The 26,810-nt window shown below is 39.7% G+C and overlaps 1 long non-coding RNA gene across 1 annotated transcript; it reads right to left on the minus strand.

Annotated features, from left to right (window-relative positions):
• Positions 1–9,111: 9,111 nt before the first annotated feature.
• LOC148006027 (uncharacterized) lies at positions 9,112–25,737 on the minus strand. Its single transcript, XR_015620478.1, has 2 exons — positions 25,450–25,737; positions 9,112–9,822 (listed from the first exon to the last, which is right to left on the minus strand). It is a non-coding gene; the product is annotated as an uncharacterized LOC148006027 (long non-coding RNA).
• Between the last annotated feature and the right edge of the window lie 1,073 nt (positions 25,738–26,810).

The raw sequence follows: 26,810 nt of genomic DNA on the forward strand, positions 1-26,810 counted from the left end.
TGTTTGGGTTCCCAGGCTTTGGATATAAGGAGGGACCATGAAGAGGAAAAAGAAGAAGAGAAAGTAAGACCCCAGGGACTAAAGGATCATAAGAACTGGCCATATTGGCTGGACACTCAGAGTAAAAGTCATAAATCAGGATTATTGAAAGAGATGTAAAAACTAATATCTTAGAGGGCAATATCTGCCCAACTAGTGCTGATTAATGCTTATTATAAATATAAAAGTTAAGTGTATTTTTCCTGAATGATCAAAGGTGGTATAGAAACACAATATTGAGATTTTAAAATTAATTCAATATGTATGAGGCAGCATCTGCTGGTATTACTGGTGGTACAGCATATACAATGCAAAATACAAGTTTTTGGTGTTCAGAACCAAGGTTCCAGTGGAGTGGGAGATGCACGTATTGGCAGGATAACTTGAGTCACTTCACCATTGATTTTGAATTAATGTTTGTTTTCTGTGTGTTCAAAATACTGTTACCACAGTTTTTTCAAGTGTTACATTCAGTTTTATAATCTCCCATGGGTTCTGAACTCACAAGAAGCTGGAAGCTAGTGGATGAAGCCAGCCTCAAAAATAAAAGAAAATGTTGGTAAACATATAACTGGGTCAGTATTCAGAGTACATAAAGAATACAAATTAGCAAGAAATCAATTATAATTTGATTGATATAATTATATTAATAATATAATAAAATTATAATTAAAAGTAAAAGTAATTTGAAATGCATTTAGCTGTTCTTCTAGAGGATCTGGGTTCATATTCCCAGAACATACATGGCAGCCCACAACTGCCTGTAATTCCAGTCCCAGGGGATTTAACAGCCTCAAACAGACATATATTCAGAACAAATATTAATATACAAAATAAAAAATAAATAAAATTTAAAATAAGAAAGTTATAGGTTACCATTGGGATAAAAGAGGCAATAGACTGGGCTGGCATGGTGCTACAAAAGGAAAAGACACCTGTTGCCAAGCTTATGGCCTGAATTTGGTCCTTGGGACCCACCTAGGCCAAGGAGTATAAGACTCCCCACAAAAAATCACCTCCACATATGTTTACCTGTACACACACAGAAATCTGCACATGTGCTTGCACCTGCATGTGTGCATGCATGCAAATACAGAGAGAAAGAGGGAGAGGGAAAGTTAGAGGGGGAAGGGGAGGGAGAGGGAGAGACAGAGAGAGAGAGAGAGAGAAAGAGAGAGAGAGATTTAAAAGTCTAAATGAGCAATATCAATGATCCAAAAGCTGAATCAAATTTTAGTTAATCCAGTTTTAGTTTGTTTGTGATAGAATCTGGCTGTTTTTAGGCTTGACATGGACTGAAACTCCTCCTGCCTTCCCAGTGCTGAGATTACTAGTTCAGACACTTTGGTTTAAAAGAATACTCTGTTCTCTCTGTCGCTGTCTCTCTTTGTCTCTATCTCTCTCCATCACACACACACACACACACACACACACACACACATACACACACACACACACGGAAACACCCAAGTACACCTCATATGTGCCCACCCTCTAAGCTATCCCATCTTGATAAAACAGCTTCATTTTTTATTTGTCCAAACCAAAAATTGTGGTATCATCTCTGCTACCTTCATCTCTCGGGTCATATCTAATTCCTTGTTGCCACCCTCATGTATGTCAAAGCTCCACCGATTCCCCACATTCCATGTTATCGCACAGCTGTCACATACAGCTCTGAACCAAAGGCATCTCTGGATTTAGGTCTGCAGGGTCACCCTTCAGAGCCTGGGACATCTACAATCTATTCTCAACACAGCAACTGAAAATAAGGACACTGATGGGACAAGATATGCAGGTTCTTGTGACTTTGATCAAAATGCCTGATCACATAGGATCTCTTTCCTTTCTACAGTCATAAAATGTGCCTGCCACTGGTGCCTCTTCAATTTATGACAAGACAAAGAAGCTACTGATTAGCTGCAGGATAAAGCCAGGGAATATCCAGGACAAACAGGGCACCGAATTGAATCTTACATGGGGAATCATTTTAAGAAGATTTTCTCTTAATCCTTCCCCCTGACTCTTCCATAAGACATTCTAAGCTTGGTCTATTATTTGAGTATGAGTCTCTGAGAAAAGGGGAAGCTGTGGATAGAACATAAAGTGAATAATTTAATGGGGGGGAAGGGATGAAAATCTTTCAAGACAATGAATTTTCACATCTAATAAATCCAGGTCCCAGAAGAACCCGAGAAAAATGTCTGTTGTTTTTGTTCAGAAGAAGCCTGACATCCTTGTAATCTCAGTGACCCTGTTCCTCAATCCCTTTCTAATGACAACTTCTCCCCAGTGATCACAGCTATGGTTTTTGTTTCAGGGACATCCTGAAACTTGCCAGGTAGATCAGGCAGGCCTCAAACTTGCAGACATTCCTCTAAACTCTACCTACTTGTTATTAGGGAATTGTTTTCCTAACCTAACTCTCTATAGGTTCTAGCTACCACTAAAGGTTTAGAACATTCATTTCTAAAATTTGTTCTTAGAACCAAAGTCTGCTGCCCATCTCACCTCAAGTTCCTAGTTCAAATATAAGTCCTTACACCAGTCTTAAAAGCCCCAGCATATGAGTCCACTCTCTCTTCACTTGCTCCCTCTGTGTCTCCTACACTGATCTGGACACTGATATTCTACACTCAGGGCCTTTGCATCTGCTGCTCCTCTGACCACACATCTATATGGCATCTTTCCTCATCCACTTAAGCTCTGCTTAGTTGTTCCTTTCTGGATAAATACTGTCTTAATCTTGCTCTCTACAAACATAAGCTCATACTTCAGGCTCTATCTTCTTCCAGGTGTTATGACTGTCTCCACTGCACCCATCTCCATATGGCATGTTTCCCAAATTTCCTTATAGTATGTACACACACACACGCGCGCGCGCGCACACACACACACACACACACACACACAGGCACGCGCACAGGAAAGCATGTTCCAGAAGGGAGAAGAATTCTGTCTGCTTCAAGCCCAGATGTAATGGGTGATATGAAGTAACTATGAGAAGGAATGAAAAAGCCAGAGTTAGCTGCAAGCTCTGCATGGGCAGGCTGGCCTAACTGCTATTCTGCAAGCCAATGCTACATCAGCTAGAATTTAACAAATAGCACAAATCCCAGTGCTGCAGATTATTCTGAGTTCTCTCCAAAAGCATCTGGCTGTCTTCCCTCCAGTTCGAATCAGCTCCCAAATCCCAAATACATGCCCTTACAGCTCTGGCTTTGCAGATGTGAACCCAGAGGGGAAAGGAAGAGGGTTGCCTGCCCTGTGCCCATCTACTGCTCACTTACCTTTGTCATACAGGAGCACAACAGGTAGTTGTCGTGGTTCTGACTGTAGTCCCAGAATCCCTGTTGACCTAACATCGCAACACCAGGACAGAAAATAGATAGAGAGTAGCCACCAGAATCCAGGTAACACCATCTTCGCTCAGACACAAAGTCCTGCTATCTCTGGCTGGCATTCATAGTGCCTTGCAGTGACCTAGGTGACCACACCCCTGTCCAATGCTACAACCTGAGCATTCCCTGCAGCAAAACCATTAATGAAAGGTATTTATTCAGTGCTAATTATAGACCAAGTGCTGCTCTTTCATGTAACCAGTCTTGCACAATTCTCCCATTTTATACAGAAGGATATCAAGGTGACAATTTTAGTGTCCTCAAAGAATTGAACTCCTCTCTCAGTTGTTTCTTAGTTGTCCCCTTTTTGACAACTGTCTCGTAGATGGAATGATTTTTGTTCTACTAGCTTAGTCCAATTAAAAAAAAAAACCTAAAATTTTGCCTCTGGTATCCTGGTCCCTTTCGTCATCAATTTTGAAGGAGGAGCTTTAGAAGCAGGATGAGATGCAGAATCAATCCAGAGAAGAGGAGAGTCTAGCTATTCTGGTCAGAGAGGCTCCTAGAGGAAATGTGAAGCTAATTTTACTTCTTCATCAACCCCTACCATAATAGTTCCTACATTGGTATCATTTGAAATATTCCTTCAAAACCCTTTCTGGCACTCCACTCCAGATAATCATCTGTCCCTCATCCCCCTGCACACTTAAGCAACCTAAGTCTCACAGATTGCTGAAACCTCAGATGACTAAGAGGTGACTGAATCCTAACTTCACCCTCTGTCTCTCCTTCCTCTCTCTCTCTCTCTCTCTCTCTCTCTCTCTCTCTCTCTCTCTCTCTCTCCCTCTCTCTCTCTCCTCCCCACCTCTCTCTCTCCATATATCCTGAGTGCTTAGATCAGCACTACACCTATATTCTAAATTGACACTTTAAAACACCTTATATTTTGTCGACTTCTCACCTAAGAACTGGACTCTTGTCTTTAGCCTTATGCTGAATCAAGGTCTTCCTCCCAGTTTCTTTGCCCATTGGCCCATGACTTGCAGCAGCCAGTACCTCTAAATAGACTGCACCAGCTGGACTATCTAGAACTCATGGACTGGGTAGCACTCATTGTCTGATCGCACATCCTTTCAAACCTCTGACAACTGGATGTTCCTCCTCAAATATAATATAACCTCTATATTCTGACAAATTGCCCACCATCCTCTGACTGTTGTGTCTCTCTGCCTACCCAAACCTAAAAGTCCACATCTTTCCCTATTCTCCAATCTGCCAAGGTATTCTCCCCAATGTGAATTCACCTAACCCACTTCTTCCCAGCTCTGTCTTTGATTTCCACAGATGCCCTAAACTTCTCCCAACTTTTATTACTTGTTCTCTCTGCAGCCCAGATCTGGAGGCTATCTCCCTCTTACAGTACATTCACTCTACTGTATCATTTCTGTCCCTACATGCCTCACAGCTATCAAGTCCATGGAAATTCTCAGCAGTTGTCTGTTGGGAAGTGGAATTAGCTTGATATTTTCTGTAGGAGCCTCTCTGATCAGAATGTCTAGACTGTCCTATCCTCTGATTTGAAAGTCTAAATCACATCCTGCTTCCAAAGCCCCTCCTTCAAAGCCTTTATGAAAAAAATCTAGTCTTACCTCAGTGTTGTGGTGTACAGCTTAAATCACAAGTCACTGGAGGAAGAAGTAGGTAGATATTTGAGTTCTAGGTAAACTGGTCTACACAGTGAGTTCTGAAATAGTAGGGCTACACATAGAAACACTGTATCAAAATAAAACAGATGAAGAAAACAATAAGGCCTGATGGCATAGATTTGTGGTAGAGTGCTTTTCTAGCACATGTGAAGCCCTGGGATCAATCTCCCAATCTCCAGTTCTAGGGGATCCAATACCATCTTCAGCCTTGTGCTGGTACCAGGCATACATGCAGTGCACTTTTACATATATTCAGGCAAAATACCTTTACACATAAACATAAACAAATGTTTATAAATACAATGAAAACATCCACAACAAAGGCACCTAGATCCATAAACAATTGTAACAACAAACAACAACAGCAAGGCTGGGCATGGTGGTTTGGTCCCATATTTCCAAGGGAGTTTTCAACTCATCAGTAAGCCTCAGTCTCTCAAACCCTGGTTGGTTATTAATTCTTTCCTTCTTCCTATTTTTCCTCTACTTGTTATATGCATACTTTACACATTATAACTGAATTTAAACAACTGACTTCTCATTGAAGATATTTATCCTATTCTTAGCAGCTCAGGATAATTTCCCTCTTCACACTGCTAGACACAAAGCTAACTTTCAGCTGAATGTGAATTTATGGTGGCAAAAACCTCTACATAGATATGTCCCCGCTTCAGAGTGTGCTTTCAGGACTTATAACATCCGGATCATATGGCAAGGAACTTCCCCAATATCTGCAAATCTGAAAGAGCCACTGACTCTCTCAGCTTCCAAACTGAAGGCTCTTCCCTTGCAAATAACCACCATGGCTATCTGTGGCTATAATGCTTTAGTTCTCATAAAATCGAGATGAAGGTTCATGTGTCCTTCCTCTCCATGAACCTGGAGTATCTTTAGAAACAGGATGATGATACAAATGATGCAGATTCAGGAAAAGAGAAGTCTGTGCAGAACAACTGAGGGAATCTTGGGGAATTTTATGGTGTGGTTATAAGACAGCAAAAACATCTTTCCTTCTGTTAATCCCACAGAAGGATAAGAACATAGCCAAAATTTAATGCTAAAGTTGAAACAATCGTTCATTAAATACTTGCCAGGTCAACTTCTCTGTACCCAGATAATGGCTTGGAGTCATGATTTGCATATGTTTTAAAAGGCAAAAACATAATTCATCTCATTTCCATCAATTCCAATCATGGGTAAGCAAGCATATATGCTCAACTATTTCCTGCATCTTACTGTGTTTCCTGCTCACATGACTCCCACCTACATGTGATCAAGCTCCTACAGTGCAGTTAGTTCAAACAAACAAGAATAAATTGGATGTTGTTACTATTAACAACAAACAGAACTCATTGCAAAACCACACCTTGTAAACTAGGAAGGCTCTGAACTTTTCAATTGCTTCCTTCCTTCTTCTGAGTGCTTCCACTATAGGTATGTACCACAATACCTGACACATCTGTCAAAGAAAATACACAGGGTAAAAATTCCTAACCCAATGAACACAGTTAAAAAATCCTAACCCAAAACATCCAGGAAATTTGGGACACAATGAAAAGACCAAACCTAAGAATAACAGGAATAGAAGAGGAGGAATCCCAGTTCAAAGGGCCAGAAAACATCTTCAACAATATCATAAAAGAAAACTTCCCTAACCTAAAGAAAGTGATAGCCATAAACACAAGAGAATCCTACAGGACACTAAAAGATTGGACCAGAAAAGAAAATAGTCCACCCATATAATAATTAAAGCACTGAATTACAGGGGATAAAAAGAATATTAGAATCTGTAAAGGTAAAAGGCCAAGTAATATATAAAGGCAGACCTATCAGATTTACACCAGCCTTCTCATGAGAGACTAACAGCCAGAAGATCTTGGACACATGTCATGGGGATCTGAAGAAACCGCAGATTCCAACCCATGGTACTATACCCAGCAAAACCCTCAATTATCATAAATGGAGAAAACAAGACGTTCCATGACAAAGCCAAATTTAAAAATATGTTTCTACTAATCCAGGCCTACAGAGGATACTAGGAGGAAAACTCTAACACAAGGGTAACTAGACCCAAGGAGGGTAGCCACAGAGAAGACAGAAGAAATTAATCATCTCACAACAAACTCAAGAGCAGAGAATCACACACACACACACACACACACACACTACCAGGTCCCACAACAAAAACAACTGGAACTAATAATCATTGGTCTTTAATACCTCTCAATATCAATGGACTCAGTTCCCCATCAAAAATACACAATTAACAGACTGGGTATACAAACAGGATCCACAAGAACCACAACTCAGAAACAAAGACATACACTACCTAAGAGTAAACTGCTGGGAATAAAGTTTTCCAGGCAAACTGTCCCAAGAAACAAGGTGGACTTGCCATTCTAATATCCATTAAAATACACTTTCAATCAAAAGTAATCAAAGGAGATGGGGGAGCACACTTCATACTCATCAAAGGAAAAACACAAAGTGGAGTCTCAATTCTGAACATCTATGCCCCAAATACAAGGGCACCTGCATTCTTAAAAGTAACTTTACTAAAGCTTGAAACCTCATATAATAATCGTAGGGTACTTCAATACCCTACTCTTACCAATGAACAGGTTATTGGGACAGGAATTAACATAGACACAGAGAACCTAACAGAAGTTATTAACCAAATGGTTTTAACAGATATCTAAAGACCATTTCACCATAAAACACAAGAAATCTACCTTCTCAACACTTCCTGAAACCTTCTCCAAAACTGACCATATAATGGGACATAAAACAGGCCTCAACAGATACAAGAAGACTGAAATAATCCCATGGATTCTATTAGATCACCATGGACAAAGGCTGCACTTCAATAACAACAAAAACAGCAGAAAGAGCCTGAGTACTCATGGAAACTGAACAACTCTCTAATCAACGATAACTTGGTCAGGGAAGAAAAAAACAAAGATTTTTCTAGAGTTCAATGAAAATGAAGACACAGCATACCCACACTTATGGGATGCAATGAAAGCAGTGTTAAGAGGAAAATACACAGCCTTCAGTGACTTCACAAAGAAATTGGAGAAATCCTATACTAGTGGCTTAACCCTAAAAACTCTGATACAAAAAGAAGCAAACACACCAGAGTGGAGTAGACTATAGGAAATAGCCAAACTCAGCTCTGAATTCAAGCAAATTAGAAACAAATAGAACAATATAAAGAATAAACAAAACCAACAGCTCATTCTTTCAGAATGTCAACATGATAGATAAACTTGACCAAACTAACTAGAGAGCACAGAGACAGTGTCCAAATTTACAAAATCAGAAATGTAAAGGACGACATAAATCATCAGACTTTTTTCCATTTTTATTAAATTGGATATTTCTTATTTACATTACAAATGTTATTCCCTTTCCTGGTTTCCAGTCCACAGGCCCCTAACCCCTCCAACTCCCCTTCTATATGGGTGTTCCCCTCCCCATCCACCCCCCATTACTGTCCCCCAACAATCCCCTACATTGGGGGGGTGTCTAGCTCAGGGACTACCAAGGGTTTCCCCTTCCACTGGTACCCCTATGAGGCTATTCACTGCTACTTATACAGTTGGAGACCAGGGTGAGTCCATGTATACTCTTTGGGTAGTGTTTGGTCCCTGGAAGATCTGGTTGGTCGGCATTGTTGTTCTTTTGGGGTCGCAAGCTGATTCAGCTCCTTCAGTCCTTTCTCTAATTCCTCCAACAGGCGTCCCGTTCTCAGTTCAGTGGTTTGCTGCTGGCATTTGCCTCTGTATTTGACATATTCTGGCTGTGCCTCTCAAGAGAGATCTATATCTGGTTCCTGTCAGGCTGCACTTCTTAGCTTCATCCATCTAGTTTTGGTGGCTATATATGTATGGACCACATGTGGGGCAGGCTCTGAATGGGTGTTCCTTCTGTCTCTGTTCTAACCTTTGCCTCCCTATCCCTTCCTATGGATATTTTCGTTCCCCTATTAAAGGAGGAGTGAAGCATCTGTATTTTGGTCATCCTTCTTGAGTTTCATGTGGTCTGTGCATCTTGAGTAATTCAAGCATTTGGGCGAATAGCCACTTATCAATGAGTACATACCATGTGTGTTTTCCTGTGATTGGGTTACCTCACTCAGGATGATATTTTCCAGTTCCACCCATTTGTCTATGAATTTCATAAAGTCATTGTTTTTGATAGCTGAATAGTACTCCATTGTGTAAATGTACCACATTTTCTGTATCCATTCCTCTGTTGAAGGGCATCTGGGTTCTTTCCAGGTACTGGCTATTATAAATAAGGCTGCTATGAACAGAGTGGAGCATGTGGCTTGGATGTACATTGGGGGATCTTTTGGGTATATGCCCAAGAGAGGTACAGCTGGGCCCTCAGGTAGTGCAATGTCCAATTTTCTGAGGAACTTCAGACTGATTTCCAGAATGCTCGTACCAGTCTGAAATCCCACCAACAATGGAGGGGTGTTCCTCTTTCTCTACATCCTCGCCAGCAACTGATGTCACCTGAGTTTTTTATCTTAGCCATTCTCACTGGTGTGAGGGGGAACCTCAGTGTTGTTTTGATTTTCATTTCCCTAATGACTAAAGTTGTTGAACATTTCTTTAGGTGCTTCTCAGCCATTCGATATTTCTCAGCTTGAATTCTTTGTTTAGCTCTGAACCCCATTTTTGATAGGGTTATTTGTCTCCCTGCAGCATTCAAGCTCACATGTGTACCTACAAAGACAAATATGTTCACACAGGTATATACACAAATACTAGAATACAAGAAATTAATTAAGTTCCACACAGATTCTCACAGGCATGGCTTGAGTACAATTTCTTTTCATTGATATGGGAGGATTTCCAAGTAATTACACTCAATATATTTAAATAGAAAAAAACATTGATTCCTTGTTACCACATAGTAGGAGGATACTTACAGAACCTGGAATCCATCTGAGAATGAAACCTTGCCTCAACTCATGACTCTTAGAATCTGACACACTTGGGAACAGGCATCCCAGTGGTTCTTCTCAATCTTCCAAACAAGAAGCAGTGAGAAAGTAAAGGATGGGATATTTGGTGATAAGATTTTCTCTCAAAGGATAACTGACATAAATTGTGTGGTGGGTGGAATAAGAATGCCCCCAAAAAACTCAGGTATTAAAACATGTGCTAATCAATTGTGAGTTCAGTTAAGAGATGTTATTGGGAAGGGCAATCTTACTGCAAGAAATATTTCACAGAGGCATGCTTTAAATGTTGACTTGATTTACCTTCAGTTTGATGTGCTTGCAACACGTTTGCAGTAGAAGCTGTGCTTGTTAACCTTCCTTCTCCTGCTGCCATGCATTTCTGCCATGACAAACTCATCACTTTGGAACTATTATACCATATGAACTCTATATAAGTTGACTTTCATCATGGTGTTTTTATCACAACAACACAAAGGAAATTATACAATGGGAGACCCTCATATCTCCATTAGAGTTTATGAACATAATGTCACATGCTTGCAGTCCCAACACTCAGGAGTCTGGGGCAGAAATGTCAAGTTCTAGTCCAGCCTTGCATATAAAGAAAATCTTGCACACCAAAACATAACAAAATCAAAGCAATGGGGATCTTTTTTTCAAGGCAAAGTGTTTGAATACCTCTGTCCACCAAAGCCCTCAGCAAGCCCTTCAGGTAACAAGCTATAATCTTACCTTCATTATGTACTTCTTAATCTCTAGTGGTGAAAAGTAATTTCCACATATTGTTCTTTCAATAAGCTTTTAAATTTTTTTTTTGGTTCTATTTTTCGGAGCTGGGGACCGAACCCAGGGCCTTGCGCTTCCTAGGCAAGCGCTCTACCACTGAGCTAAATCCCCAACCCCAAGCTTTTAAATTTTATTCATGCTTATAAAGTCTGTTGGCAAGAATAATGATGTTGGAAGTTCATGAACCAAAACATTACTTTTACAGGATTTATTTTTTATGTGTATTTGTATATATGGGTGTTTTTCCTAAATGCATGTCTGAGCACCTCATGTATGCAGTAACCACAGAGGCCAGAGGAGGATCTCAGATCCTCTGGAATTAGTTACAATCAGTTATTAGCTGCCATGTGTGTGCTATGAATTGAACCTAGGTACTCTAGTGCTGTTAAACCACTGAACTGTCTTACCAGCACTGCAAAACAATAATATTGAAAATCCAACATTGAAACACATATAATAGAAAGAGACATTAATTTGGTATGTACACAGAAAATATTAAAGTCCATAATTATTGTAATTAAAACACTATATCTATATAACATCATAAATATCTTATTCACAATAAAAGATCTGGAGATCATAACATACAGAAGCCTGGAGTCTAAGCAGAGTGTCTGAGGCAGCATTTGTTGGCATTATTGATGGGACACCATGAACAATGCAAAATACATGTGTTTGGTGTTCTGAACCAAGACTCCAGGGGAGTGGGAGATGCACATATTGCCGGGAAAACATGGAGAGAAAATATCTTGTGTGTTGTATAGTCTCATCACTTATCGATTAAAAAAACTATGGCCAATATGAAAGGGTAGAATAGAAGTTGGGACCTGTAGGCTGAAAAGATTCTGGAATAGAGCCAAACTCAGGAGGAATTAACCACTGTGGAACCCCAAAAATAGGATGCAGAGATAACCTGCCACATGGCAGAATTTAGATTAGAATAAATAGGATAGTAGTGTATGAATTAGTCCTACACAAGCCAATGCTTATGGCCAGGGTGTTTGTAAATATATTAAATATATTTTGAGTCCCAGAGTCATTATTCTGGGGCCATGGTGATGGTAGGAAAACCATGTTTGTATGTTTATATGTTATGAGCTGGAAACTACAGCCAAATGTATATCAGAGGTTCATCTCCTTTAACAGATGCTGCAGCCGTGCATCAAAGCTTGCAGAGAGTAGTGAGTGCAGGTTGTGTGGTGGTATCTCTTGCACCAGAATCTGACAGCATGATAACTGCAACTTCTCACATGAACAGTATGATTACAAAGCACACAGGAAAGAGCTAGGCATCCCATGGGAAAACAGCATTCCAGTTCAAGTCCACAAGGGTGAAATCCTGAAGTTGTGTAGAAACTCAGTGTGTTAGAGAGATCTATTGAGGCTCTGAGGTATCTGAATGCCCGAGGTGGAGCTAAAGTCAGCATGAGATGAACAGAAAACCCCTGTGTGTCTGAACTGGTGAGGTATTGGGCTTGAAATCGGCAAAAGAGAAAAGAATTTGGGAATACAACAAATTCATAGGAAGAAATATATGTATATTTGAAAATAACAATGGTTCAATGCATCTGGACTCAGTGTGATTTCGTTTTCACTGTCAACATAAAAACAGTAATATGTTCAACAATAAGTGTGATTCTATATATCCCCTTCAATAGAGATCAGAAAAAGGTAGACTTGAAGAAGACTGGAGGCCATAAAACAGGAATTAGTGGATACTTCAAATCAGAATAAAGAACCTTTGGAGTAGTTCAATCTGGAACCTATAATAAGATCAGAAAGAATAGTTTCAGATGAGAGAAGTACAGAGAGTTATCCATAGTTAGAGTGGCAACCCATAGATATGCAATATATTGAATTAAGAACCAAGATTCTCCTTCTTGATAATACCTTAGAACAATGTCACACAATAGATTACATGTTTCATTTTATAGAGATTAGAGAATTAAGATAGGTACATATATTGATAGATATTCAAGTTCCAGTGAAATTTTGCCTTGAATCCTAAAAAAAATGTACAAACATTCTGAGTTTGTACATTTATCAAAGATGATGTTTGTCATAGAGATACCCTTGAAGATTGAAACTGATGATGCTTATACATGTCAATCCATCAGATTACAACAATATTTTTAGACATCGTAGCATGAAATTTGTTACAGATATAGCTTACAATCCTACAGATTAAGAAATTGTGGAGATCATGGTACTTTCTCCAAAATTGACCATATAATTGGTCAAAAAACGGGCCTCAACAGGTACAGAAAGATAGAAATAATTCCATGCGTGCTATCGGACCACCACGGCCTAAAACTGGTCTTCAATAACAATAAGGGAAGAATGCCCACATATACGTGGAAATTGAACAATGCTCTACTCAATGATAACCTGGTCAAGGAAGAAATAAAGAAAGAAATTAAAAACTTTTTAGAATTTAATGAAAATGAAGATACAACATACTCAAACTTATGGGACACAATGAAAGCTGTGCTAAGAGGAAAACTCATAGCGCTGAGTGCCTGCAGAAAGAAACAGGAAAGAGCATATGTCAGCAGCTTGACAGCACACCTAAAAGCTCTAGAACAAAAAGAAGCAAATACACCCAGGAGGAGTAGAAGGCAGGAAATAATCAAACTCAGAGCTGAAATCAACCAAGTAGAAACAAAAAGGACCATAGAAAGAATCAACAGAACCAAAAGTTGGTTCTTTGAGAAAATCAACAAGAAAGATAAACCCTTAGCCAGACTAACGAGAGGACACAGAGAGTGTGTCCAAATTAACAAAATCAGAAATGAAAAGGGAGACATAACTACAGATTCGGAGGAAATTCAAAAAATCATCAGATCTTACTATAAAAAACTATATTCAACAAAATTTGAAAATCTTCAGGAAATGGACAATTTCCTAGACAGATACCAGGTATCGAAGTTAAATCAGGAACAGATAAACCAGTTAAACAACCCCATAACTCCTAAGGAAATAGAAGCAGTCATTAAAGGTCTCCCAACCAAAAAGAGCCCAGGTCCAGACGGGTTTAGTGCAGAATTCTATCAAACCTTCATAGAAGACCTCATACCAATATTATCCAAACTATTCCACAAAATTGAAACAGATGGAGCCCTACCGAATTCCTTCTACGAAGCCACAATTACTCTTATACCTAAACCACACAAAGACACAACAAAGAAAGAGAACTTCAGACCAATTTCCCTTATGAATATCGACGCAAAAATACTCAATAAAATTCTGGCAAACCGAATTCAAGAGCACATCAAAACAATCATCCACCATGATCAAGTAGGCTTCATCCCAGGCATGCAGGGATGGTTTAATATACGGAAAACCATCAACGTGATCCATTATATAAACAAACTGAAAGAACAGAACCACATGATCATTTCATTAGATGCTGAGAAAGCATTTGACAAAATTCAACACCCCTTCATGATAAAAGTCCTGGAAAGAATAGGAATTCAAGGCCCATACCTAAACATAGTAAAAGCCATATACAGCAAACCAGTTGCTAACATTAAACTAAATGGAGAGAAACTTGAAGCAATCCCACTAAAATCAGGGACTAGACAAGGCTGCCCACTCTCTCCCTACTTATTCAATATAGTTCTTGAAGTTCTAGCCAGAGCAATCAGACAACAAAAGGAGATCAAAGGGATACAGATCGGAAAAGAAGAGGTCAAAATATCACTATTTGCAGATGACATGATAGTATATTTAAGTGATCCCAAAAGTTCCACCAGAGAACTACTAAAGCTGATAAACAACTTCAGCAAAGTGGCTGGGTATAAAATTAACTCAAATAAATCAGTTGCCTTCCTCTATACAAAAGAGAAACAAGCCGAGAAAGAAATTAGGGAAACGACACCCTTCATAATAGACCCAAATAATATAAAGTACCTCGGTGTGACTTTAACCAAGCAAGTAAAAGATCTGTACAATAAGAACTTCAAGACACTGAGGAAAGAAATTGAAGAAGACCTCAGAAGATGGAAAGATCTCCCATGCTCATGGATTGGCAGGATTAATATAGTAAAAATGGCCATTTTACCAAAAGCAATCTACAGATTCAATGCAATCCCCATCAAAATACCAATCCAATTCTTCAAAGAGTTAGACAGAACAATTTGCAAATTCATCTGGAATAACAAAAAACCCAGGATAGCTAAAGCTATCCTCAACAATAAAAGGACTTCAGGGGGAATCACTATCCCTGAACTCAAGCAGTATTACAGAGCAATAGTGATAAAAACTGCATGGTATTGGTACAGAGACAGACAGATAGACCAATGGAATAGAATTGAAGACCCAGAAATAAACCCACACACCTATGGTCACTTGATTTTTGACAAAGGAGCCAAAACCATCCAATGGAAAAAAGATAGCATTTTCAGCAAATGGTGCTGGTTCAACTGGAGGGCAACATGTAGAAGAATGCAGATCGATCCATGCTTATCACCCTGTACAAAGCTTAAGTCCAAGTGGATCAAGGACCTCCATATCAAACCAGACACACTCAAACTAATAGAAGAAAAACTAGGGAAGCATCTGGAACACATGGGCACTGGAAAAAATTTCCTGAACAAAACACCAATGGCTTATGCTCTAAGATCAAGAATCGACAAATGGGATCTCATAAAACTGCAAAGCTTCTGTAAGGCAAAGGACACTGTGGTTAGGACAAAACGGCAACCAACAGATTGGGAAAAGATCTTTACCAATCCTACAACAGATAGAGGCCTTATATCCAAAATATACAAAGAACTCAAGAAGTCAGACCGCAGGGAAACAAATAACCCTATTAAAAAATGGGGTTCAGAGCTAAACAAAGAATTCACAGCTGAGGAATGCCGAATGGCTGAGAAACACCTAAAGAAATGTTCAACATCTTTAGTCATAAGGGAAATGCAAATCAAAACAACCCTGAGATTTCACCTCACACCAGTGCGATTGGCTAAGATCAAAAACTCAGGTGACAGCAGATGCTGGCGAGGATGTGGAGAAAGAGGAACACTCCTCCATTGTTGGTGGGATTGCAGACTGGTAAAACCATTCTGGAAATCAGTCTGGAGGTTCCTCAGAAAATTGGACATTGAACTGCCTGAGGATCCAGCTATACCTCTCTTGGGCATATACCCAAAAGATGCCTCAACATATAAAAGAGACACGTGCTCCACTATGTTCATCGCAGCCTTATTTATAATAGCCAGAAAATGGAAAGAACCCAGATGCCCTTCAACAGAGGAATGGATACAGAAAATGTGGTACATCTACACAATGGAATATTACTCAGCTATCAAAAACAACGAGTTTATGAAATTCGTAGGCAAATGGTTGGAACTGGAAAATATCATCCTGAGTGAGCTAACCCAATCACAGAAAGACATACATGGTATGCACTCATTGATAAGTGGCTATTAGCCCAAATGCTTGAATTACCCTAGATCCCTAGAACAAACGAAACTCAAGACGGATGATCAAAATGTGAATGCTTCACTCCTTCTTTAAATGAGGAAAAAGAATACCCTTGGCAGGGAAGGGAGAGGCAAAGATTAAAACAGAGACTGAAGGAACACCCATTCAGAGCCTGCCCCACATGTGGCCCATACATATACAGCCACCCAATTAGACAAGATGGATGAAGCAAAGAAGTGCAGACCGACAGGAGCCGGATGTAGATCGCTCCTGAGAGACACAGCCAGAATACAGCAAATACAGAGGCGAATGCCAGCAGCAAACCACTGAACTGAGAATAGGTCCCCTATAGAAGGAATCAGAGAAAGAACTGGAAGAGCTTGAAGGGGCTCGAGACCCCAAAAGTACAACAATGCCAAGCAACCAGAGCTTCCAGGGACTAAGCCACTACCTAAAGACTATACATGGACTGACCCTGGACTCTGACCCCATAGGTAGCAATGAATATCCTAGTAAGAGCACCAGTGGAAGGGGAAGCCCTGGGTCCTGCTAAGACTGAACCCCCAGTGAACTAGTCTATGGGGGGAGGGCGGCAATGGGGGGAGGGTTGGGAGGGGAACACCCATAAGGAAGGGGAGGGGGGAGGGGGACGTTTGCCCAGAAACCGGGAAAGGGAATAACACTCGAAATGTATATAAGAAATACTCAAGTTAATAAAAAAAAAAAAAAAAGAAAGAAAGAAATTGTGGAGAGATTTAACAGAAGTTCTAAGAAAGTGCTCATAGAACAAAAGGGGGATATTTAGTCTCCCAAAGATAATTTACATAATCCTTCATTGCCTTCACATTTTTTAAATGTAGTTGAGACAGATATTATAACTACAAAAATACATTGGATTATAGAAAAATACTGAACTAGATTAAGCATATCCTAACCTCAGCATGGAAGGCAAGAAAAATGTTGCATTTGGGAGGAGATTTTGCATTTCTTTCTCCAGGAGAAGAAAAGCTATATTCCTTCCATATAGATAAAAATCAGATATGACAGGAGGAGACACCCTGAAGAACTTGGATGCAGATACGATAGATAGAAAGATACATAAATGGATAGCTAGATAAATGATAGATAGATAGATGATAGATAGACAGACAGACAGATAGATAGATGGTAGATAGTATTCAAAAACCTCAGAGACATAAAGAATATGGTATTTTAAGATATTTGATTATTAAATGGTGCTTTTTCTTTGACATCAAGACATGTCAGTTCCCGACAGCACCCCCATTTCTCAACAAAAAAGATTAGAATCAAAGAATCTCCTTATGAAGTTTGCTTCAGATGTAGCAAACTTTCAACTTGCCAAAATCTGACCATTCTTCAATGTAGAGTGTTGCCAAAAATGGACACAGAGAAGTTGATGGCTGAGCATTGCCAAGCCAAGGTTAGCAGTCCTTCACAATTTCTGCTTCACAAATAAGTCTGTCAGGTATTCTGGGCCAGAAGGCCAAATACTGATGCTCCAAAGTTCTAGAGGATTTTAGGGGAACTGCTCTGGCACTCAGGCTTCCCTATCATTTCTATAGTTTTGAAAGCTGCTTGTTCTGCACTTCCTGCATTCTAAGGTAAAAATTATTTCCTTCTCAAGTCTCTAATGGGGTTGAGGACTAGATGGTTATAGTCTCACAATAAAGCTTAACTTATTTAAGAATTGAGAACATATTTTTAAGTACAAGAAGATATTTTAATTGATAATGCAAGATATTACAGAAATGCTCCAGGTTCAGAACTTTAAAGGCACCTAGATATGACAAAGTTACCAAATACACATGAACTAAACATTGTGAATATAAAGCTACCTAATAGTTTACATAATTGTTTCATAATTGCTATTTTGTTTATATAATTTATTATTGTAAAAAATGACTCTTTTATTGGACTAAAAAGGAAAGTTGCTGAGAGAATATCTTGTGTTTTGTATGGATGATTCCATTGTCAATACACCTATGGCCTGTAGCAAAAAGTAGAATAATTTGTGGGACATGGTAGGAAGAAAGTATGCTGGGATAGAGCCTATAGGAGCATTGACCCCCAGAAACCCTAGGAAGGAGACACATGGAACCTGAGCAGAGGTAACAAAGCACATGGCAGAAATTATATTAGAACAACTGGAATATTAATTGATGAAGTAGTCAGAGAACAAGCCAAAGCTTATGGCCAGGTGTTTGTAAATATACTTTAAGTCTCAGAGTTGTTATTCTAGGAGCTTGGTCCAAGGAGGAAAAATACCCATATTTAAATAAACCGTATCCTATCATCTTTCATTGTGAATTAATATTTGTTTATTGTGCATTCAGAATCCTGTTATTACATTTTTCTCAAGCACCACATTCAGTTCAATAAACTCCCTTGCGATCTCAACCCACACTAAAGGAAGCTGGAGCTAGTGAATGTGGCTAGCCCACATGATAAAATAAAATATTTGTGAAGCAAGTATCTGTGTTCAGTTTCCACAAGATTTTAAAAAGTGTTACAACAAAACAAGGCCAAAAGTATAATTAAGAAATGACGTTTGGTCCCAACCCACAGCTCCCTTCTCACAAACCCCGTGGGAGAGAGCTGATCGCCAAAAAGTGTGGGGAATTCTGAGACTGCAGAACAGGAGAGACTGCCATTTCTGCCCACCATTGCACACATTCCTGGCCTGAGAAGAAACTGTATAGGGCCTCTGGACAAAGGAAGATAGGCGCAGTGAAGCTGCAGGGGCCCTGCAATCCAGATTGCACCTGGATCTGAACTGAACCGGTCAAAGAGCTCCCTGCACCAAAATCCCATGGGAGGGAGAGCTACACCTTCAGAGGGGCAGGCACGCCTGGGAAACCAAAGGAGACTACTCTCTGCCCACATTTCTGACTCTAGAGGAAAAGGCCTAGCTCCATCTGGGTCCCCTGTGCACAGGGACCCAGGAACAGTAGGGGCAGGCCCCCTCTGGTTGCTGCCCTCACAGAGAGCTGAAAGCCAGCCCCAAGCAGCGACTTCAGGCCTCAGACCAGAGGTAAGAACAACTTTTCTGCTCCAAGTGACCTGCCTGGTGGACTCAGGACACACAAAGGCAAAATTCCTCTGGACCGGACACTTCCAGTTTTTAGTTGGTGCCTGAACCTCACTGATCCCGGCCCACAGGTCCCTGCTCCCAAACCCCATGAGAGAGAGAGCTGATCAACCAGAAGTATGAGTAATCCAGAGACTGCAGGACAAGAGAGACTGCCACTTCTGCCCACTTTTGCCCACAACCCTAGCCCGAGAGGAAACTGGGCAGTGGATACAGGAAGATAGGAACAGTCAAGCTGCAGGAGCCCTGCAGTCCAGACTGCCCCTGGATCTGAACTGATCCCTGCACCCAAATCCTGTAGGAGGGAAAGCTAGACCTTTAGAGGGGAAGAAACTCCTGGGAAAACAGAGGAGACTGCACTCTTTCCACATTTCTGACTCTGGAGGAAAATGCCTAGTGCCATCTGGGCGACCTGCCCACAGGGACCCAGGGTCAGGCTCTTTTGGTTTCTGGTCATAACGTCAGCTGAAAGTCAGTGGACAGGAATGACTACGCGCCTGAGAAGAGAACACTCTGTCCCCATAACTGGCTGAAAGAAAACAGGAAAACAGGTCTACAGCACTCCTCAAACAAAGACCAATAGGACAGTCAAGCCACTGTCAGAAATAGCAAAACAAGGTAACACCAGACACAACCTGATGGTAACAGACAAGCGCAGGAACCCAAGCAACAGAAACCAAGACTACATCGCATCATCAGAGCCCAATTCCCCCACCAAAGCAAACACTGAATATCCAAACACATCAGAAAAGCAAGATCTAGATTCAAAGTCTCATTTTTTCATGATAATGGAGGATTTTAAGAAAGTCATAAATAACTCCCTTAAGAAATACATGACAACACAAGTAAACAACTAGAAAACCTTAAAGAGGAAACACAAAAATCCTTTAAAGAACAACTGGTAAAAAACAAACAAACAAACAAAAAACAACAAAACAGGAGAAGGAAATGAACAAAAACATCCAGGAGTTAAAAATGGAAATAGAAACAATAAAGAAAAGTCAAAGGGAGACAAACCAGGAGACAGAAAACCTAGGGAAGAAATCAGGAGTCACAGATGTGAGCATCACCAACAGAATACAAGAGATAGAAGAGAGAATCTCAGGAGCAAAAGATTCCATAGAAATCATCGACAAAACTGCCAAAGATAGTGTAAAACAGAAAAGGCTACTGATCTAAAACATACTGGAAATCCAGGACACAAGGAGATCAAACCTAATGATAAGGGGTATAGAGGAGAGTGAAGACTCACAAATCAAAGGACCAGTAAATATCTTCAACAAAATCATAGAAGAAAACTTCCCTAACCTAAAGAAAGAAATGCCCAGAAAAATACAAGAAGCCTACAGAACTCCAAATAGATTGGACCAGAAAAGAAAATCCTCCCATCACATAATAGTCAAAACACCAAATGCACAAAAAAAAGAGAAAGAATATTAAATTCAGTAAGAGAAAAAGGTCAAGTAACATATAAAGGCAGACCTATCAGAATCACACCAGACTTCTCACCAGAGACTATGAAAGCCAGAAGATCCTGGACAGATGTCATGCAGACACTAAAAGAACACAAATGCCAACACAGGTTACTGTATCCTACAAAACTCTCAATTACCATAGATGGAGAAACCAAGATATTCCAATGCAAAACCAAATTTACACAATATCTTTCTACAAATCCAGCCCTACAAGGGATAATAAATGGTAAAGCACATCACAAGGAGGCAAGATAAATCCTAGAAAAAGAAACTAATCCTTTTGCAACAAAACAGAGAAGACAAGCACACAAACATAATCTCACCTCCAAATCCGAAGATAACAGGAAGCAACAATAACTATTTCTTAATATCTCTCAATATGAATGGACTCAATTCTCCAATAAAAAGACACAGATTAACAAACTGGATATGTAATGAGGACACAGCATTTTGCTGCCTACAGGAAACACGCCTCAGAGAAAAGGACAGACCATACCTCAGAGTAAAAGGCTAGAAAACAACTTTCCAAGCAAATGGTCTGAAGAAGCAAGCTGGAATAGCAATTCTAATATCAAATAAAATCGATTTTCAATCAAAAGTCATCAAAAAAGATAAGGAAGGACAATTCACAATCATCAAAGGAAAAATCCACCAAGATGAACTCTCAATCCTAAACATCTATGCTCCAAATAAAAGGGGACCTACATACATACATAAAAGAATCCTTACTAAAGCTCAACACACACATTACAAGTGACACAATAATAGTAGGAGATTTCAACACCCCACTCTCATCAATGGACAGATCAGGGAAACAGAAATTAAACAGAGACATAGACAGACTAACAGAAGTTATGAACCAAATGGACTTAACAGATATTTATAGAACATTCTATACTAAAACAAAAGGATATACCTTCTTCTCACAACTGCATGGGACTTTCTCCAAAACAGGCCTCAACAGTTACAGAAAGAAAGAAATAATCACATGCATCCAATTAGACCACCACGGGCTAAAGCTAGCCTTCAGTAAAAATTAGGAAAGATGCCTACATATACATGGAAGTGGAACAATGCTCTACTCTATGATAACCTGGTGAAGGAAAAAATGAGGAAGAAATTAAAGACTTCTTAGAGTTTAGGGAAAATGAAGGTACAACATACTGAAACTTATGGGAAACAATGAAAGCTGTGCAAAAATGAAAACTCATAGCTCTGAGTGCTTGGAGAAAGAAACAGGAGAGATCATATATAAACAGCTTGACATCACACCTAAAAGCTCTAGAATAAAAAGAAGCAAATATACCCAAGAGGAATAGAAAAGCAGGAAATAATCAAATTCAGAGCTGAAATCAACCAAGTAGAAACAAAAATGACTATACAGAGAATCAACAGAACCAAAAGCTGGTTCTTTGAGAAAATCAACATGATAGATAAACCTTTAGCCAGGCCAACCAGAGGACACAGAGAGTGTGTCCAAATTAACAAAATCAGACATGAAAAGGGAGACATAACTACAGAATCAGAGGAAATTCAAAAAAATCTTCAGATCCTACTACAAAAGCCTATATTCAACAAAACTTGAAAATCTGCAGGAAATGGACAATTTCCTAGACAGATACCAGATACCAAAGTTAAATCAGGAACAGATAAACCAGTTAAACAACCCCATAACTCCTAAAGAAATAGAAACAGTCATTAAAAGTCTCCCAAGTAAAAAGAGCCCAGGTCCACATGGGTTCAGTGCAGAATTCTATGAGACCTTCATAAAAGACCTCAAACCAATACTGTCCAAATATTCCACAAAATTGAAACAGATGGAGCCCTACCAAATTCCTTCTATGAAGCCACAATTACTCTTATACCTGAACCACACAAAGACCCAACAAAGACAGAGAACTTCAGACCTATTTCCCTTCTGAATATTGACACAAAAACACTCAATAAAATTCTTGCAAACCAAATACAAGAAAACATCAAAACAATCATCCATCATGATCAAGTAGGCTTCATCCCAGGTATGCAGGGATGGTTTAATATATGGAAAACCATCAACATAATCCACTGTATAAACAAACTGAAAGATAAAAACCACATGATCATTTCAATAGATGCTGGGAAAGCATTTGACAAAATTCAACACCCCTTCATGATAAAAGTACTGGAAAGAACAGGAATTCAAGGCCCATACCTAAACATAGTAAAAGCCATATACAGCAAACCAGTCGCTAACAACAAACTAAGTGGAGAGAAACTCGAAGAAATCAGGGACTAGACAAGGCTGCCCACTCTCTCCCTACTTATTCAATATAGTTCTTGAAGTTCTAGCCAGAGCAATCAGACAACAAAAGGAGATCAAAGGGATACAGATTGGAAAAGAAGAAGTCAAAATATCATTATTTGCAGATGATATAATAGTATATTTACATGACCCCAAAAGTTCCACCAGAGGACTACTAATCTTGATAAACACCTTCAGCAAAGTGGCTGGGTATAAAATTAACTCAAATAAATCAGTAGCCTTCCTCTACACAAAAGAGAAACAAGCCGAGAAAGAAATTAGGTAAATGACACCCTTCATAATAGTCCCAAATAAGATAAAATACCTCAGTGTGACTTTAACCAAGCAAGTGAAAGATCTGTATGATAAGAACTTCAAGCCTCTGCAGAAAGAAATTGAAGAAGACCTCAGAAGATGGAAAGATCTCCCATGCTCATGGATTGGCAGGATTAATATAGTAAAAATGGCCATTTTTACCAAAAGCGATCTACAGATTCAATGCAATCCACATCAAAAATACCAATCCAATTCTTCAGAGAGTTAGACAGAACAATTTACAGATTCATCTGGAATAACAAAAAATCCAGGATAGCTAAAATTATCCTCAACAATAAAAGGACTTCTGGGGGAATCACTATCCCTGAACTCAAGCAGTATTACAGAGCAATAGTGATAAAAACTGCATGGTATTGGTACAGAGACAGACAGATAGACCAGTGGAATAGAATTGAAGACCCAGAAATGAACCCACATACCTATGGTCACTTGATTTTTGACAAAGGAGCCAAAACCATCCAATAGAAAAAAGATAGTATTTTCAGCAAATGGTGCTGGTTCAACTGGGGGTCAGCCTGTGGAAGAATGCAGATCGATCCATCCTTATCACCCTGTACAAAGCTTAAGTCCAAGTGGATCAAGGACCTCCACATCAAAGCACATACACTCAAACTAATGGAAAAAAAGTGGGGAAGCAACTTGAACACATGGGCACTGGAGAAAATTTCCTGAACAAAACACCAATGGCTTATGCTCTAAGATCAAGAATCGACAAATAGGATCTCATAAAGCTATAAAGTTTCTGTAAGGCAAAGGACACTGTTGTTAGGACAAAATGGCAACCAACAGATTGGGAAATGATCTTTACCAATCCTACAACGGATAGAGGGCTTATATCCAAAATATACAAAGAACTCACAAAGTTAGACTGCAGGGAGACAAATAACCCTATTAAAAATGGGGTTCAGAGCTAAACAAAGAATTCACAGCTGAGGAATATCGAATGGCTGAGAAGCACCTAAAGAATTGTTCAACATCTTTAGTCATCAGGGAAATGCAAATCAAAACACCCCTGAGATTCCTCATCATACCAGTCAGAATGGCTAAGATCAAAAACTCAGGTGACAACAGATGCTGGCGAGGATGTGTAGAAAGAGGAACACTCCTCCCTTGTTGGTGGGATTGCAGACTGGTACAACCATTCTGGAAATCAGTCTGGAGGTTCCTCAGAAGAGGACATTGCACTACCAGAGGATCCAGATATACCTCTTTTGGGGATATACCCAAAAGATATTCCAACATACAACCAAGCCACATTCTCCACAATGTTCACAGCAGCCTTATTTTATAATAGCCTGAAGCTGGAAAGATCCCAGATGCCCTTCAACAGAGAAATGAATACAGAAAATGTGGTAGATCTACACAGTTGGGTATTATGCAGCTATCAAAATCAATAACTTCATGAAATTCATAGGCAAATGGATAGACCTAGAAAATATCCTGAGTGAGGTTACCCAATCACAGAAAAACACACATGATATGCACTGATTGGTAAGTGGATATTAGCTCAAATGCTCAAATTACACAAGATGCACAGACTACATGAAACTCAAGAAGGATGACCAAAATGTGAATGCTTCACTCCTTCTTTAAAGGTGGAACAAGAATACCCTTAGGAGGGGATAAGGAAGCAAAGTTTAGAACAAAGACTGAAGGAACGCCCATTCAGAGCCTGCCCCCTTGTGGCCCATATATATACAGCCACCAAACTAGATAGGATGGATGAAGCAAAGAAGTGCAGGCTGACAGGAATTGGATGTATATCTCTCCTGAGAGACACAGACAGAATATGGCAAATACACGGTGAATGCCAGCAGCAAACCACTGAACTGAGAATGGAACCCCCATTAAAGGAATCAGAGAAAGGAGTGAAAGAGCTGAAGGTGCCTGAGACCCCATATGAACAACAATGCCAACCAACCAGAGCTTCCAGGGACTAAGGCACTACCCAAAGACTATACATGGACTGACCTCGGCTCCAACCACATAGGTCGCAATGAATAGCCTAGTAAGGGCACCAGTGGATGTGAAACCCTTGGTTATACAGATATGGTTCCAGCACTTGGAAGACAGCAAAAGGAGAATTATAAGTTCAATGATATTCTTGGCTCCTTAGCAAATTAAAATAAATAAACATTGAAGGGAGGACAGGGGAAGCCAGTTGTGGTGACAAAAGTCTGTATTGTCACCATTGGGAGCTGAAGCAGGAGAAATGCCAGGAGCAGGAACAGGATCATGAACTGCCTGAGGGACAGTTCACCAAAGGCTAAAAATGAAAAATAAAATCCCCTGCTTTTCAGATCTGGACAGAGTGATCCATGACACTTTACAAACAGCTAGAGCTTAAAGAGCCTTTCCCTCAAATGGTCAGACTCATGAAAAATAAATGTTATAAAACTTGCTACTTAGCCAATAATGAAACCCCTATCTCCTGGACTCTATTTTCTGGCCCACAATTCTGCCTACTTTCCTGGAAGCCACAGAGGCACTGGGGAGCCCAAGTAAGATCCTGCCCTATGCCTGCCATCCCCCCTAAAAACCAACCCAACAGTTGTAAACTACACCTCATCCCCTCACCTCCATATTGCAGCACAAAATTTTGGGAAACCTCTGAATTCCTATAGGCCATTGCCAATTCTAGACCCCAGATGCAACATTGGAACCAAAAACCCCAAAGGTCACATATGTGTACAAAAATAACCTGCACAGACAATGTACTAGATCTGCAGACTCACTAGTGACCAGAACACTGGGACCCTCAGGGCATAAGACCAGAAAGAAAACAGAAACTAAAAATAAAATCCAGAAAACTCCCAGAGTTTAGGCAGGTCTGAAACTTTTACAGCTCCTCTTGCCTTGGTCTCCTATATTGTGCAACAGTGGAGTGGGGGATACTTTCCTAAACTAGATTTCTACAGGAATTGGCTACAAAAATGGGATTAGAGCAATTTGTTACAAATATAAAATAGGGATATGCTGTTACCCATCTCCTCGCAGGTACCTAGTCCAATTCTAAGTCCAAACAATAGTCTTTTTTTTTTTTAGTAATCCAACTTGGCTTTATTCAAGTCATTATTAAAGCATTAAGGCAAATCTTAAAACAAGAAACAATAATTGCAAATCTTCATGCACAGCAAATGCTTTATACCCAAAATGTGTATCTACTGTGATTCAATAGTGAGACAAGGGATCAAAATGAATGCAGGTGAAAGATCAAAGATGTAAGAAAAGCTAGCAAAACTTTAAATCATTATAAGTTTTTAATATAATCCAAAGTTGTAGACTGGGAAATTTTAAATCATCAAAATAAGTGCTAAAGAAAGTATAGTATA

The sequence above is a fragment of the Rattus norvegicus genome, chromosome 5, assembly GCF_021556685.1.
Source record: "Rattus norvegicus strain SHRSP/BbbUtx chromosome 5, alternate assembly SHRSP_T2T, whole genome shotgun sequence".
Taxonomy (NCBI): domain Eukaryota; kingdom Metazoa; phylum Chordata; class Mammalia; order Rodentia; family Muridae; genus Rattus; species Rattus norvegicus.